The 13,953-nt window shown below is 35.8% G+C and overlaps 1 long non-coding RNA gene across 1 annotated transcript; it reads left to right on the plus strand.

The window, feature by feature from the left end:
- Nucleotides 1-581: 581 nt before the first annotated feature.
- Nucleotides 582-13,724, plus strand: LOC121660076. Its single transcript, XR_006014543.1, has 3 exons — nucleotides 582-730; nucleotides 7,236-7,344; nucleotides 12,563-13,724. It is a non-coding gene; the product is annotated as an uncharacterized LOC121660076 (long non-coding RNA).
- The last annotated feature ends 229 nt before the right edge of the window (nucleotides 13,725-13,953 follow it).

Genomic DNA, 13,953 nt, shown 5'->3' on the forward strand with positions numbered 1-13,953 from the left:
AGCACTTTGAAGATAAAAAGCACTATTGAGCTGCTTAAGACTTACTGAATAGTTAATTATCTAAAGGTCCCATTCTCCCCCCTACAGGTTATTTCTACATAGGGGAGAGTAAACTCTGAGCTCCATATCATGACTTTCAAAGCCAGGCGTTTTAAATCTTATTGGTTTCAAAATTTGGGGGTTTTTTCCAGTGGCCTGAATCTGATTCTTTTGAAGTCAATGGCAAAAGTCCAACACTGAAAAAAAGTCCACTAGAGCATAATGTAGCTGTTCAGAATAAACAAGTTGAAACTATGGTTAGAGCCTGTATCCATATTTACATTTTGTCTTAGTGTGTATATATGTGTATGTATAGATACACATATACACTCACATGTGCATAGGTAGGTATATGGACACACAGCGGATTGTGGGCAAATGAGATATGTTTTTAATTTGGGACTTTAAGCATGTGGGACTAATTTCTTCATGAAAAGAAGTTTTTAGAGGGACACACTGACCTTGCTGTGAACTTCCATGGGCAAAATGGATCTCATTGCAACATCTGAACACAAAAGATGTATTCTTTTATAACAGGGGTAGGACAATATTAAGAAGTCTCCATAGATGCCTGTTCTCTGGACCACTCACAGGTGACACAGATACCTCATACAAAGAAATGGAGATGAAGGAAACAGTTTTTGAACTCAACATTCGGAGTCAGCCCTTGTCCATGACAGACTCACTGAAGGTAATTACTAGTCATTCTTCCTTCAGTCTCTTAGCTGTTAGAGCTACCATAAGCAATCAGTGTAAGGTAAATGTTACTCTCTGCTGAGGACAGGAATCTCCCTTTGAACTAGGTAGTCTGGAAAAAACTGTTGCACGCAAATCAGGTCTTGGCTGTAGAAGACATCAGTCCCCCAAACACCAATGCATATATTTAATTTTGCAAATATTAAATACCTCTTGATTCTGATATGACTGATGAGGACTTAGATGTTAAGTATTTCTTAATACTTGCATAATTACAGCCTAAACTTATCAATATATGCCATTTGAGAAAAAGTTGCGAGTTATATATTTAACTGAAGTTCATAATTGATTGCTCCCTAAGACAAAGAACAGTATGTCAACCTGAACTCATTTAAGTTTGACCTTTTAATGTGCTAGAGCAGCATACTATCTTATGATTTTAGCTGTGTTGGCTCTTAAATCAGGGTCTAGATGTAAAAGGTCATACTGAATTCTTGAGCTGAATTTTTAACAAGGACAACTCTTAAGTTTTTTGTGATTAATACCAAGAACATGTAGGGATCATTAGAGGAAAGAGTAAAAGAGTGAGAAGAAATTTGATTAGCAAATTGCTTTCTGTATCCCCTATTCTGTTTGCAAACATACACTAATTGGATGACATGAAGCACAGCTAAAGAAGTTATGGATAAAACACAATGCTATGAAAAAAAAAAAAGAGTTGATCTTGCTAGTGTGTAAATCTTCATTTAAAAAAATAATGTTTGGCCCACGTGTGTCAGACATTTCCAAAGTGCAGAGGTATAAGTTTATGACTTTCTGCTTCTAAAATATTCCTCTCCCACAGGATCTCATGAAATATGTGTATGTTTACAGGAAATTGTGGAAATAGTGAGTCATCTTTTCAATAATTAACACAGGATAATTTCTTGAAAAACAAGATCAGCAGGGTTTTTTTATCCTGATTACAAAGAATTCTGGTTAGCTATTTTTTTTGGATATGCTCAAAACAAGGAGAATTTTCAAAGTAGTATCTAAGTGACATTTGCTCTTTGGCAATACACCTTTACCACCAGTTGCTTCAGTTCTCTAAACTGTAGCTGTGTATCTGTCAATAGAATCTTTTAAAACTTCTTTTTGTCACTGATGTTCTATTTTCCAAATACTTTTGTATGTAAATGTCGCAAGATGCTCCTAACACATGGAAATAGCTCAGGTTTCTCCAGTTCAGTAGGGTATGGTGTTTTTCATAAATATGATTGGAGCAATTGAAGGCAAGTGTTGGTCAATGGCTTCTAAAAAGTGATCGGAACCTAAATTGTCCATTTTATCCTTAAACACTGCAAAAAGTTATGGAATGATGTCACACTAAATATTATGACTTTGCTGAGTTCAGTGTAAGTAGACAGAGCAACAAATAGGCTGTGTCAGAAAAATTTCACACACATACACACTACTAACCGACCCTAGTAACCAGCTCAGTGAGTCAGCACGGTGAAGTCCAGGGTTATGTGACACTGATCAGTCTCTGTGCCAAGCCCTTGGGCAGAGGCTCAGCACCAATTCATAAGCAGTTCCACCTCAGGCACTCTGCTTCTACACTTGGCTGTCCACATAGTAACATTCTCCTCAACCCTAGCCTCTAGTACCAAGAGTCTTTATAGCCAAATATTGATGCAATCAGCTCTCAGCATGCCCTTCCATCAGTTTCAGGTACCATTCTCTGTCAGTTTTGATCCATGGTCCACACCAAGGCTCAGATCCTCTTTGTGTGTCAGATGTGGCTCATTATTCTCAGGCCTTGTTTGCAGTGTCCTCTTGACCATGGCTCATTATAGTGAGTCATTCAGGCCTTGGTTAAGGCAAAGCCATGATGTTGCCATGTGAAATGAAGGACATTTTCTATAGCCCTCCACTCAAAGTAAGCATTTATTCCTGTCAGATGGTAGTTTGTGAAATTCTGGGATGGTTTTCTTCTTCATGTTTCTGCATACTAAATCTAAGAGCTGCCTGTGGATGGTCTAGTCCATGATGTAAATTACAAGACCTATTTGGGTTCCTCCAGTTCACATCTGAAACCAGAGCTCCAGGGGGAACAGGAATAACATATGAGCAATATAGAGGGGATGTAATTTTTCCTTGGCTGCATCTCCTGTTGCAGGAACTGCAAGAAGAAAGGGTATAGAGTCACCAGAACACATAAAATGGATCCCCAGGATATTGTTATAATGATGTAGAAATATAATGAACTCTTTCAAGTATTTCTTATAGGCAGCCCTGTAGAACCTAATGTTATTTTCATAATGAAGAAAATTCAGGAGCTTTATTGCTAAAAAATAGAGCAAGTTCTTGCAAACAGGACATGATGTCCAGCGTAATGAGTATGCTAAATGAATAGCCACAGGATACAGAAATTGTTCTACAAGTCTTCTCCATTAATCTTTTAAGAAAATGAGAATCTGCTACAGCATTGGAATTTTGTTTTGGTACTTTCTAATTTAAAGCTTATTGTAGTCTTCATTTCATTTGGAGCCTGCAAATGGTAGCTAATGAAATTTGACCTCACAGAGAGAGAGTAAAATAAATAATATCAGTACTCATCAATTAAAAAAGCAAAACCTATCAGCACACATTTCAAATGTATGTAAAGAATACATTTCTGAACTGCAGAAGTATTTTAAATTCATGCAGTGACCTGTATGACCTTTTTATCAACATACCCCATATGAATAATGCAGCCATCCCAAATCCATGCCATTAAAAATTGTAATAGTTGTCTGACATGCACAAGCAATGTTACACCAGGGAACTATTTGGCCCAGAGCATTCCATTAAAAGTGAGTTTCAAATGTATATGTTAAAATGAAACATCAGCTATAATGAAAAAGGAAGCAGAACAGAGTGGGCTTTGGGTATTAGTGTGCATTTTCTTTTAGAAAAAATTTTGCCGTGCTTGTACCATACCTAATGCCATTCTGTATTTGAAGTAAAATCAATCCAAGTTTTATTTTGCTTTTAAAATTCTCCTATGAAATATATAAGGCAATCAATGTGCTGTGCTCTAGAGAGATGGTGGTATTATTTGAGTTGCTATTGCTATTTAATATTTAGTTTTCAATAAAGTGTTGACTATAGTCCATTGTATTAGCTACCATACAAGTACTGAGGAAAATGTGGCCCCCAGTCTAAAGTTCAGCATTTCTGTTTGAATTATGAAGCTTTGGTAAGATTAGAAAGAGACAGGTAAAACACAATAGAGAGGACTGGTTATTATTTGTTCCTCATATATTATCCTGAACATTCAGAGATTGATCAGTCCACCATCTTCGCATTCTTGTATCAGTTCACGTAACAGGATGCCAAACCTTAGGATACCTAAGAAATCATCCTGTTGCAACTAGTGGGGTTTTTTTAAGTGATTCTAAAGACCTTTGACACTACACAGTAGAGTACTGGACATTACACAGCTTTGAAGGATTTTCTTCCTAACACTGCAGAGTTCAGGCCTTCCCTTTAGCAGTGAGGAATTCAGTCATGGTGAGGAGAAGACTGAAAAACTGTTTCTGAGTTTTCTATCAAGCACACAATCTATCTCCACAGACATCCTTGACATGACAAGTGTATTCCAAAGTGTATCAGAGGTAAAGCAACAGTGGATCAATGATAGGAGAAGGTCATTTAAGACTTTAAAAATCCTGAACACACTCTGGGTTGACCGAAGGCTGCAGGTGAAAGTTCTTTTAGTGTATTTATGTAACTTTAGTGGGGCTACTAGTGAGGAAAGTGGTTTTCCCTGACTCCAGAAGCACATGAAAATGTTAAAGCTTCTGTGAAAGTACTGGGAGGTAGACTTATTCCCATAAGACAATACATGTAGCCTTTGGATTCCTACATCTATAAAGCCATTGTGGATAAAATGTACACTGGCATTCCTGAATCTCAAATATTATCGATAAATTTATTCCAGAAAATGAATACCTATATTTATGCACTGCTCCCCACTGTAAGGTGTTTTTTAATGGGAAGCAGCCAATGCTTCAAAACTTGCCAGCTTTCAGGACATTTGTGTTAGAGTTGATGTCTTTGTTCATGTCCTGTGATTACTTTTATGCAACCTCACAGTTGTATGTTAAGACTAAATTTTTAGTCCACTTGTTCGGCATTGACTAAAACAAAATTATTTTTCATTTTCCTGCTTCATTCTTCAAACTGGAACATAATAAACAATTTCTTAGGATTCTGAGAGAAAAGGGCAGATTTTGTATAACAGAACAACACAAATTTTTAATATTTCAGATTAATGTGGTAAACATCAGATTTCAGCCTATAGTTAATTCTGTAACAAAGTGGTAAACAGGGATTTGGAAGAGAAGTACTGAGAGGTCTGTTACTAACATTTTAATAGTGTTGAATTTTCCATCATATGTAATTACTGTATTTGCAAGAGCATTTCCCAACACAGAGAAGGGCTATACTTAGTAAGAGCCAGCGTGTTACCCTGCCTCATTTTTCAGCATTCCTGCTTATCTTGGAGGTCATTTTTAATGACTATGTACAAGTACCTGAAAAATCAGGCACATAAATTAACTACCAATTAAGGTAATACGAAAAAAGAAAAAAAAAAAAAGAAAAATGTAATTACTAGTTTCTATATATAAGTCCACTCATTGTCATGTGGGATGGGTGCATGTTTGTCTCGTGCATGTTTATCACGTAGCAATTACTGAGGCACAAAAGAAAAGTGACGTTTTCATTGTGCCTCAGTCCTGAAACTGCATGGAACATGAAGCAAAAGAACCTGCTCTCAAATTTACATGTCAGTGCTTACTGTTGAAAGAACGATATCACGATTTAATATAGCAAGTGCTTAATTATTTCTGTGTAACATTTCCCCACATTTAATATTACTGTCTGTCTGGAGTGGCTGTTGACCTAGTTTTCAATTAATTGCAGTGAGAATAAAAAAATGCCTTTAAAGCAGTGATTTTTTTTCCACTGGATTACCCATGACAACTGAAATGGTGAATTCATAACTGATAAACTTTGTTGCCACCATCAATAGTGAACTTGACATTATTACACAAAATCTTACAAAACACTAATGGCATCAGAAAATATACAGAATGTGGAGAATATTCTGTGATTCTGTGAACAACCAGTATGCCTCTCCAGTAGATAGCATTTTAATATTTCTTTGAATATTTCACGTAGGTTTAATCTTTGTTCAAAATTTAACTGCTGGAGTAGAACAAAAAGAAGACAACATGGTAGTGACAATGTCCCTTTCATATAACAAGCTTTGGTTCAATTCTTCAGTTATCTTTTATTTTAACTCATTTATCTTAATCTTATTTATCTTAACTCCCACTGAAACCCAGGAGAATCTAAATTCCTCTGTAATATGATGCCTAGAAGTCAGAACCCTACTCAAAAATATTTAAGACCTAAAACTGCGGTTCTCTGCTGCCTGAGGGGATTCAAGCCCAGTATTCTCAGAGACTGAGCTGGTCCTGCCTACATCCAGAGTCAAAATACCACTCTCCCATATATAGAATTTTGCTACCATCAGATGATATAATGATTTTATAACTGTATTTGTTTCATCAATTTTATTATGGATTCAAGGATTTTAATGCTAATAAGACACACAGATGGAAACTAAAGTCAACAGATGGTAAATACTCCCAAGTACCTGTGACCTCTCTGTTGTGCATCCAAGCATAATTCCTTCTACTTTTTTTTACTTTTTTTAATGTTTTTACTTTTTTCCCCAGAAACACCTCTCAAAGTAAACATTAAAAGAACAAATGGCTAGCAATTAGGTTGTTGCTGACATGTCAGAATACAAGATGACTGCGTATAATTTAAATAGCATGCAGACTGTAACTTACAACATTAGAGACATTTACTGTATGATTTTTTTCAGTACTGTAATAGCTATGGACTGTATTCAGCACTTGCTGGTAAAATTAGCCTCAGCTAACTGTATGTTATTTGTCTGTCTCTATTTCATTATTCACCACCATTTTTTGTTGATATCTACACTGTTAGCACCGTGTGAATCACCTTAAAGCAATTTAATCAGCCAAGTTCTCCTGTCATTTAATCCTGGTCAATTTAGGCTGCCCTGGTATTAAGTGAATGCATAATGTAGCTCAATGGATGAAAATCAAAGGAGATCATGTTGTTATACAAATTTCACTCTTATTATTTGGATTTCAAGTTGGTTGTGCTTTAGTAGGTTTTCCATCCTGCATAGCTCACTTTGGTGACAAGGGGTAACAATGGCCATAGTAGCTGTTAGTGTGATACAACTCACAGATACCACCCTCTGCTGTCAGACCAGTTATTATTCCCCATAAAACTACTTTTAAGTATGCAAGTCAAGCTTGACAATATTGTCATGGTCAGCCATGGACAGTCCTTTATATGCAAATAAGTAAGAAATAGTCTGGATTTTTATTAAAAAAAAAAAAAATCTGTATTTTTCTTTTTATTCACAGTGTTTTCCATACTGCTGGATAACAGAAGGGCAGAAGACAGAAATATATGAGAAGATCAAGGAAGATGCAACATGGGCTAGAATTCTGTACAGGCTGGTAAAATTATAAGGTCTCATATGATTAAACTTGTATGTAAGAATTTATTCGCTAATGTGAGAGGTTTCTGTGAATTTGTTTCCAAAGCTCTCAGTCAGCTTTTGGCATTAGGCAGAGAACCAGCACCTTCATTGCATTTTTGTGATCACATATCAGGGCCCAGGATATTAAAGCAATTTTGTAGGGCTTGCCAGTATCTTTAAGAACTCACTTCTGATAGTTTTTTGTAAACAGGAGAGAAAACTATCCGTCTAATTTATTTTCACGTCAGTCTTTTTTGCACAGATAATCCTCTCTGCTTAAGGTTTTTGTGATTTTTCTTTTTAATAGTTAATCTTAGCCCTTCTGACCTCTCTGCTCCATATAAATACAAGTGCAAGACTTAATGTTTATTTTCATGACAGGAAGGGCAGAATTCTCTTCACTTAAGAGTGATGATTTTTACCTCTATGCCTTAACATGCATTAGCAAAGAAAATAATGTTTAGAAGGAGAAAAAAGAATGAGGAAGATCTGTATTATGCTATTGATTCTTCAGCTCCAGATGGTACAATACTGCAAATCATGCTAACTCAGATGACAAATCTCAAAAGGAAGCATTTCCTTACCAGTTATGCTTTTTTATAATGCCACAGAGACAGATGTGATGCATACCAAGAACAAGGGTACAGGCCACAGAAACTGGAGTCACAAGTAGATACCGTCCATAATTTCCTCAGGTATCCTCACAGTTTACTAGGAAGTCATTATGTAGCTAGAAGCAGAAAGGCACTTGCTTCTCCCCAGTGCCTTTTCTGTTTGACAGTTCCTAGAAGGGGAAATCTGGTGTCTCTGAATAACACATCTAGGATAAGGTTTATTGCAGTTATCCATGAGCACTATCAAAATACAAGATATCTGTAGGTTTCGAAAGATGTATTGCATGTAGAAGCTGATTTGTATCTTACGCACATAAATTTAAAGATAAATGATGCTTCTCCCCTACGTGGAAAAGACTTTGGAAACTTTGGAGCTGCAGTTACTGGAGCTGCCATCCTTCACTCTGAAGGCAGCTAAATGAAGTCACATGTCTAACAATACAGATATACTGCTGAGAAGCAGCCAGAGTGAGAAGAGAGTTTGCTGACAGGAAATGAATAGCAGGAGAAGGGTAAAAAATCCCAGGCTGCACTAATGGTCCTCAAATAATCTTGTGTGAAGCAGAAACACTGTAAGTTAGAATTTTGAACTTTGAGGTTTTTCAGCTGTACAATATTAGAAAACTTTAGAGCATTTTGTGGAAAGCAATAGAGGTGTTCCATAACTGATCTTTTAAAAAAAATTATAACGTTGTATTCTTCTTACACAAAATGCTTCAGATTTTATATCCACACTTTTACATTTTATATTTTGAAATTTCAATTCAACAAAACCAAGTAATATCAAAACAGCCAAGTATTTTAAACGTTATGTATATCAAAATCAAAACGCATTTTTGTCTCTGAAAAGAGCACATTTGGGGAAGGATAAAAATGCAAATATTTTCATCAGTTTTTCCCAGAATTGATAGAAAATGTATTTTTTATGTCTGCATAGACACAGTCTTATTCCAGTCTTATGTGTTTATGTGACCAGATCAGCTTTGGAGGTTATAATGTTGTCAGAATATATATACACACACAGAATACTTGAGCACCAATATATATAACTGCCATGACTTTATCATCAGATACCTTTTCTACTCTTTCCACCATATACAGATTTTTATCAGAAGATTTTTTATTCTTTTTTAGTTCATTGGTAGAAGTACTGAGTAGCTTCAGGATTTATACTGACATCAAGAATGTCATCAGAAAGGTGTTTTTCTAGTCCTTCAATTAGTAACTTTTTTCTATTTAGTGTAAGTGCATCTGTTCAGTTATTTTTATCAAATTCTGTTGAAGATTGAAATCACTTTGACAAGACAGAATATATTGTACATTTGCTACCTCATCTCTAGCAATTCCACATTTTTTATGTGAAAATGTCTTCTTTTCCCTCCTAATATGATACAATCTAATATATAATGTAATACAATTAAAATACCATCCCTATTTTCCTTTGTTCAGCCATACATTTTCTTAATGTCTTATCAGTAAACTCCAAGTTGGTTTCTACTGCTAGTAAACATTTTCTTTTCCTATTTCTGATATATTGACTTACATTAAAAATTGCTGCTTTCAGGTACCATGAACTTTCATCAAAACTGAAGCCATAGTTAAAGGAACTATTTCTGTGTTGATTATTTTGGCCTTCCACTATCTTATGTTACGGATCTTGTAATTTAATAAATTTTCACTGACTTGTTCTGTGTAGTCGCTTCATGAATAATTTCCAGCATCTTAGGAAAGTTGCCACCAAGGATGTAAAAGCATGGATTAGACAGCCTTCTTTCCCACATCAACCCTGCCCAACACAGCGTGGTTTCTCTGTCACGTGGCAGGGGAGAAGCTGCATCCTGTTCTTTGTCTTGTTTTTAATAAAACCAGATGACGATAATTATTCCCCAGGCAACCATTTGATTACTATCTTGAGAGTAATCCATTTTAATCCATTATTTTGAGGGCCAAAATGGTTACGTGTTGGGTAAAGTTTTGTTGGTTTTTGTTTGTTTGTTTGTGGTGTTTGTTGTTGTTTGTTTGTTTTAAATATTTTGTTTTAAATATTTCTTTATCATCACATACACAAAACTTCAAATGTATAGCTTCTATGTTATGTAAAAACAGTTTTTCTTCCGTATTGGAACACATTATTGACATGCATTTTGAAAGAAACTCATCTGACTTTCTGATCTGATAGTCTGTAACAGATTCCTACTTTGGCATTGTTAACATTTTCATCTAGATGCATGCAAAGCCTGTACTTCTGATTTACCAGGACTTCTAAAAGAGAGAGATGTAGAACGCTGAATACATACAACATCTTTTAAGTGGTCTATCTTTTTTCAATATGCAATAACCAGCTATATTAGTGTTGAAGCCATGAATCATCACATCAAGTCTCAGGAATGCCAGTTATGTTCAATTTCTTTTCCACAATGAGAATTTCTCATTCCTTTTATTATGGAGTTATTGTGAATTCTCTTAGGATTTGTATATAAGTGACTGAAAAAGGTGGTCTTTTACTTAGTGGGTTTTGGGATTTTTTCACTTCAGTTCAGTTTATTGATGAGGGTGCAGATTTAAATCTAGTACAGTGATAACCAAGCTAGCTGTAAACGAGCTATCTTGGGTGTCAACAGCTACTAAGTTGCTGCAGCATAAAATTCAGCTTAGGCTAGTATACTCAGATATTGTCTGAGCTCACCTGAAATTGGGATTGTATTCTGTTCGCCTCCTTACTTCATAACATTGCTTATTTAGCTCCCTCTCATCTGGTTGAATCATTTCACAAGAATGTGACCCACAAACTTGTTCTTTCTGCTTCACACTAGTTTCCCAATTAACAGTAAAATTTCCATACTTTCACTGCTAGAAAATCTTTCCCAATGTGGAATACATATCCTCTCCCCTTCATGATGTAATTTTCAAAGACATTTCAATTACTTATAGTTCAGATCAGTTCAGAAACCTCTGAAGATGGGGATTCCCAGCACTGATAGGTCACTAAAACAGTGAAAGGGACCAGGGTTTATGAAACAATGCAACAATGCATTGATATGCAGTGATATTTGGAAATCATGCACTAACCTTTTAAAAAATGTACACAGGGCTTAAAACAAAACAAGCAAAAAATCTAAAGTCTCTCACACTTAGACCTTCTCTTGAAATGTATATCACATTTTTCCTGTTACAACATTCACTTCCAAAGCTCTCTAACGGCTTCATTCTCATTTTAAACAAGAGGGACAGATGGTACTTGCCCTGAGGCCAAACATACCTTCTATGTCTTGTCACTTCTTTGGTTTTAATGTGCCTTTTAAGAGAATGATACCTTTTTCAAAGCAGCAGCAAAGACATTAATGCATTTTTCAAAGCCCCTCAGTTCCTGTAATTTACCCTTTGCTTTTCACTATCTTTATGGGTAGACTGATAGTCAATGTGCCCACTTCATGGCGATCTCTTTCACTTTTCATTCATATCTCATTAGTAGGGCAGGAAAGGCAGTGAATTTGTTTTCTCAGTGTAGTTGAAATAATTATCAACCTACTCTGATGCCAAAAATAAGTGAAGCAATTCAGAATCAATTATGTTGCAGAAGACTTCTGAGATCATCAAGTCACACCTATGACTGAACGTCACCTTGTCAATTAGACCATGGCATTATGTGACATGTCCGGTCTCAAACACCTCCAGGGGCAGTGACTCCGCACCTCCCCAGCTGTCCATTCCAATGTTTAATCACCCTTTCTGTGATGAAATTCCTAAATTCCTCCTGCTGTCCACCTAAATCTCCCCTGGCGCAGCTTGAGGCCATTTTTCCTCATCCTATCATTAGTTGCCTGGGAGAAGAGGCCAACTCTGCAAAAGGAACTCTCATATTCTGACAAGAACCATAAAAAATAATATTTGATATGTTCTGTTTACTTTGTTGTGCAATTAAGACCATACAGGATGGCAAATGGAAACTGATCTCAAACAGCACTTGATATTCCTCACTCATAATTATTTCATTGTTCTGAAAACTTCACTATCTTCCTATCAATCCTCCAGCCCTATGCATCAAGTTTTACAGGGTATCCTCAGGTACAGTTTAGAGTTTCAGCTGCAATTGCTCTGGTGTTGTCTGCAGTGTTCAGTTCTAAGATAGTCCATGTCTGCTATCATATTTTCAGCCAGTGCCATCATGTTTTTCTTTCCCTAGCTGTCCTATACAAAACCCACTGAAGTCAGTGGAAGAGTTGTAATCGTCTTTGGTGGGCTTTCATTGTCCACAACCAGTCTCTCCTCTCGCTATGGGCCTGTATTAGAAAAACTGAGTTATTCTAATTCAAAGAAATACCTTGGAAAAAAAACAGAGAAATATCTGTGGTCAAATACTACAAAAGCTTATTTGACCAGTACTGCATATTCTCAATCAAAAAACTGTTTTCACTCTGAAGACCTACCAGTTTACCAGACAAGCAAATGAAGGCAGTGGATTAATTTATTATTCGTACAATGGTTTATGCTAATTTAAATCCACTTTATTGGTGCCCTTTGCTCAAGTTCAGAGGATAAATAAAAAGTTTTGAAGAATAATGATTAGTTTCTTATATTATCTGTTTCTCTTTAGAGTTCTAGTAAGCCAAAGTAAAAGATGTTATTGAAATAAAGCTCAATCAGAAGAAAGCATTGGATTGCCTTGCCCTGTCCAGATAGGTAAAGGGCCCTGGAGATCTTGCAACACCAAGTTCACCAAGGTGAGTTTAGTTCTGTGGCATTTTTCTCTGGACTAAACTTGATTGGCTCTTGAGGCAACATATTTTTGTATTTTAAAGCATTTAGAACTTTTTTTAGATACTTGGGAATGCATGATTTTTAACTCTACTATTGTTTTTTAAGACCCTCAAAGGTCACATCTATTTTGCAGTCAGAGCAACTCTGCAGGGAATCTTATCTCTGACATATGCCAAATTTTGCAGAATCTCAGCCATCTAATTGCACATCATGTACAGTGACTTTTAAGGAGTGTTTTTAGAGCTTCAAGACTGCTATTAACCTTTAAAAAGTACTCAATCCATTTGTTGTGTCACTGCCTATCACCTGTTTAATTTTGGTCGTGTATGATTGTTAAGTTAGAAAATATATATAAAAAAAGAAACAACCAACAAACAACAAAACACCAAACAAACAAAAAAACCACCAACACAACCCCCCTGCTTGACTAATTCCTTTGTGTGGTCAGAAAAATCTGCACCACCCATATTCAGGTGAATATTGAGGAGAATATCTCCTCTCTAAACAATCATGTTTTATGGCTCATACAAGGCACATCTCTGGCTTAATTGCAATGCCATCTTTTATGTGAATTTCAAAGATATTAGCCCCTTCATGTAGTATTTCTTTAGAAACCTCTTGCATGGCCTCTTCTAGTGCTGAATATTAACTTGTAGAACCAAATTTTATATGAAGATTCAAGCTATCATATTGATTTTGTCTCTGTGTATAAAGTGCTGAAATATACATTTAGTCCTGAAGAATCTTCACTGGGACTAAAAGGAGTACACAGTAGATATTGAAATTCAATGGCAACTGAGTTCTTCATTCACAGAATTATATGTAAAGGTCTCTGCCAGTATCTTTCCTGTGCTTTTGATAAATTCAGGAATTGAACTTCAAAATGTGACAAGGTCTTATTACTGCAATTTATACTTTCAGGAAAATTAAACATGCATATAAATTTTATTTGTATAAAATAATAACAAGGAGTTGATAAACCATTTTCCAACTTGTTTAAACTGGCTTCCTTTTTGCCCAGTTTCTGCAAAACTGAAATTACTGTAGATTTCAAACATTGAATCATTCCTCTTTATACTAGAGGTCAGTGCTTGAGACAGATTCCTTAACCTAAAACTTGCCTATCAAAAATTATAGACTCCTCCAAATTCATGAAATCAAGAAAAGTTTACATGGAATATGATTGAAAAAACTGATCCCAGCCACAATATGAAGACTTTGTATTTA

The sequence above is a fragment of the Corvus kubaryi genome, unplaced genomic scaffold, assembly GCF_017639235.1.
Source record: "Corvus kubaryi isolate FWS band 111438036 unplaced genomic scaffold, C.kubaryi_AGA036_p1.0 138, whole genome shotgun sequence".
NCBI classification, from domain to species: Eukaryota; Metazoa; Chordata; class Aves; order Passeriformes; family Corvidae; genus Corvus; species Corvus kubaryi.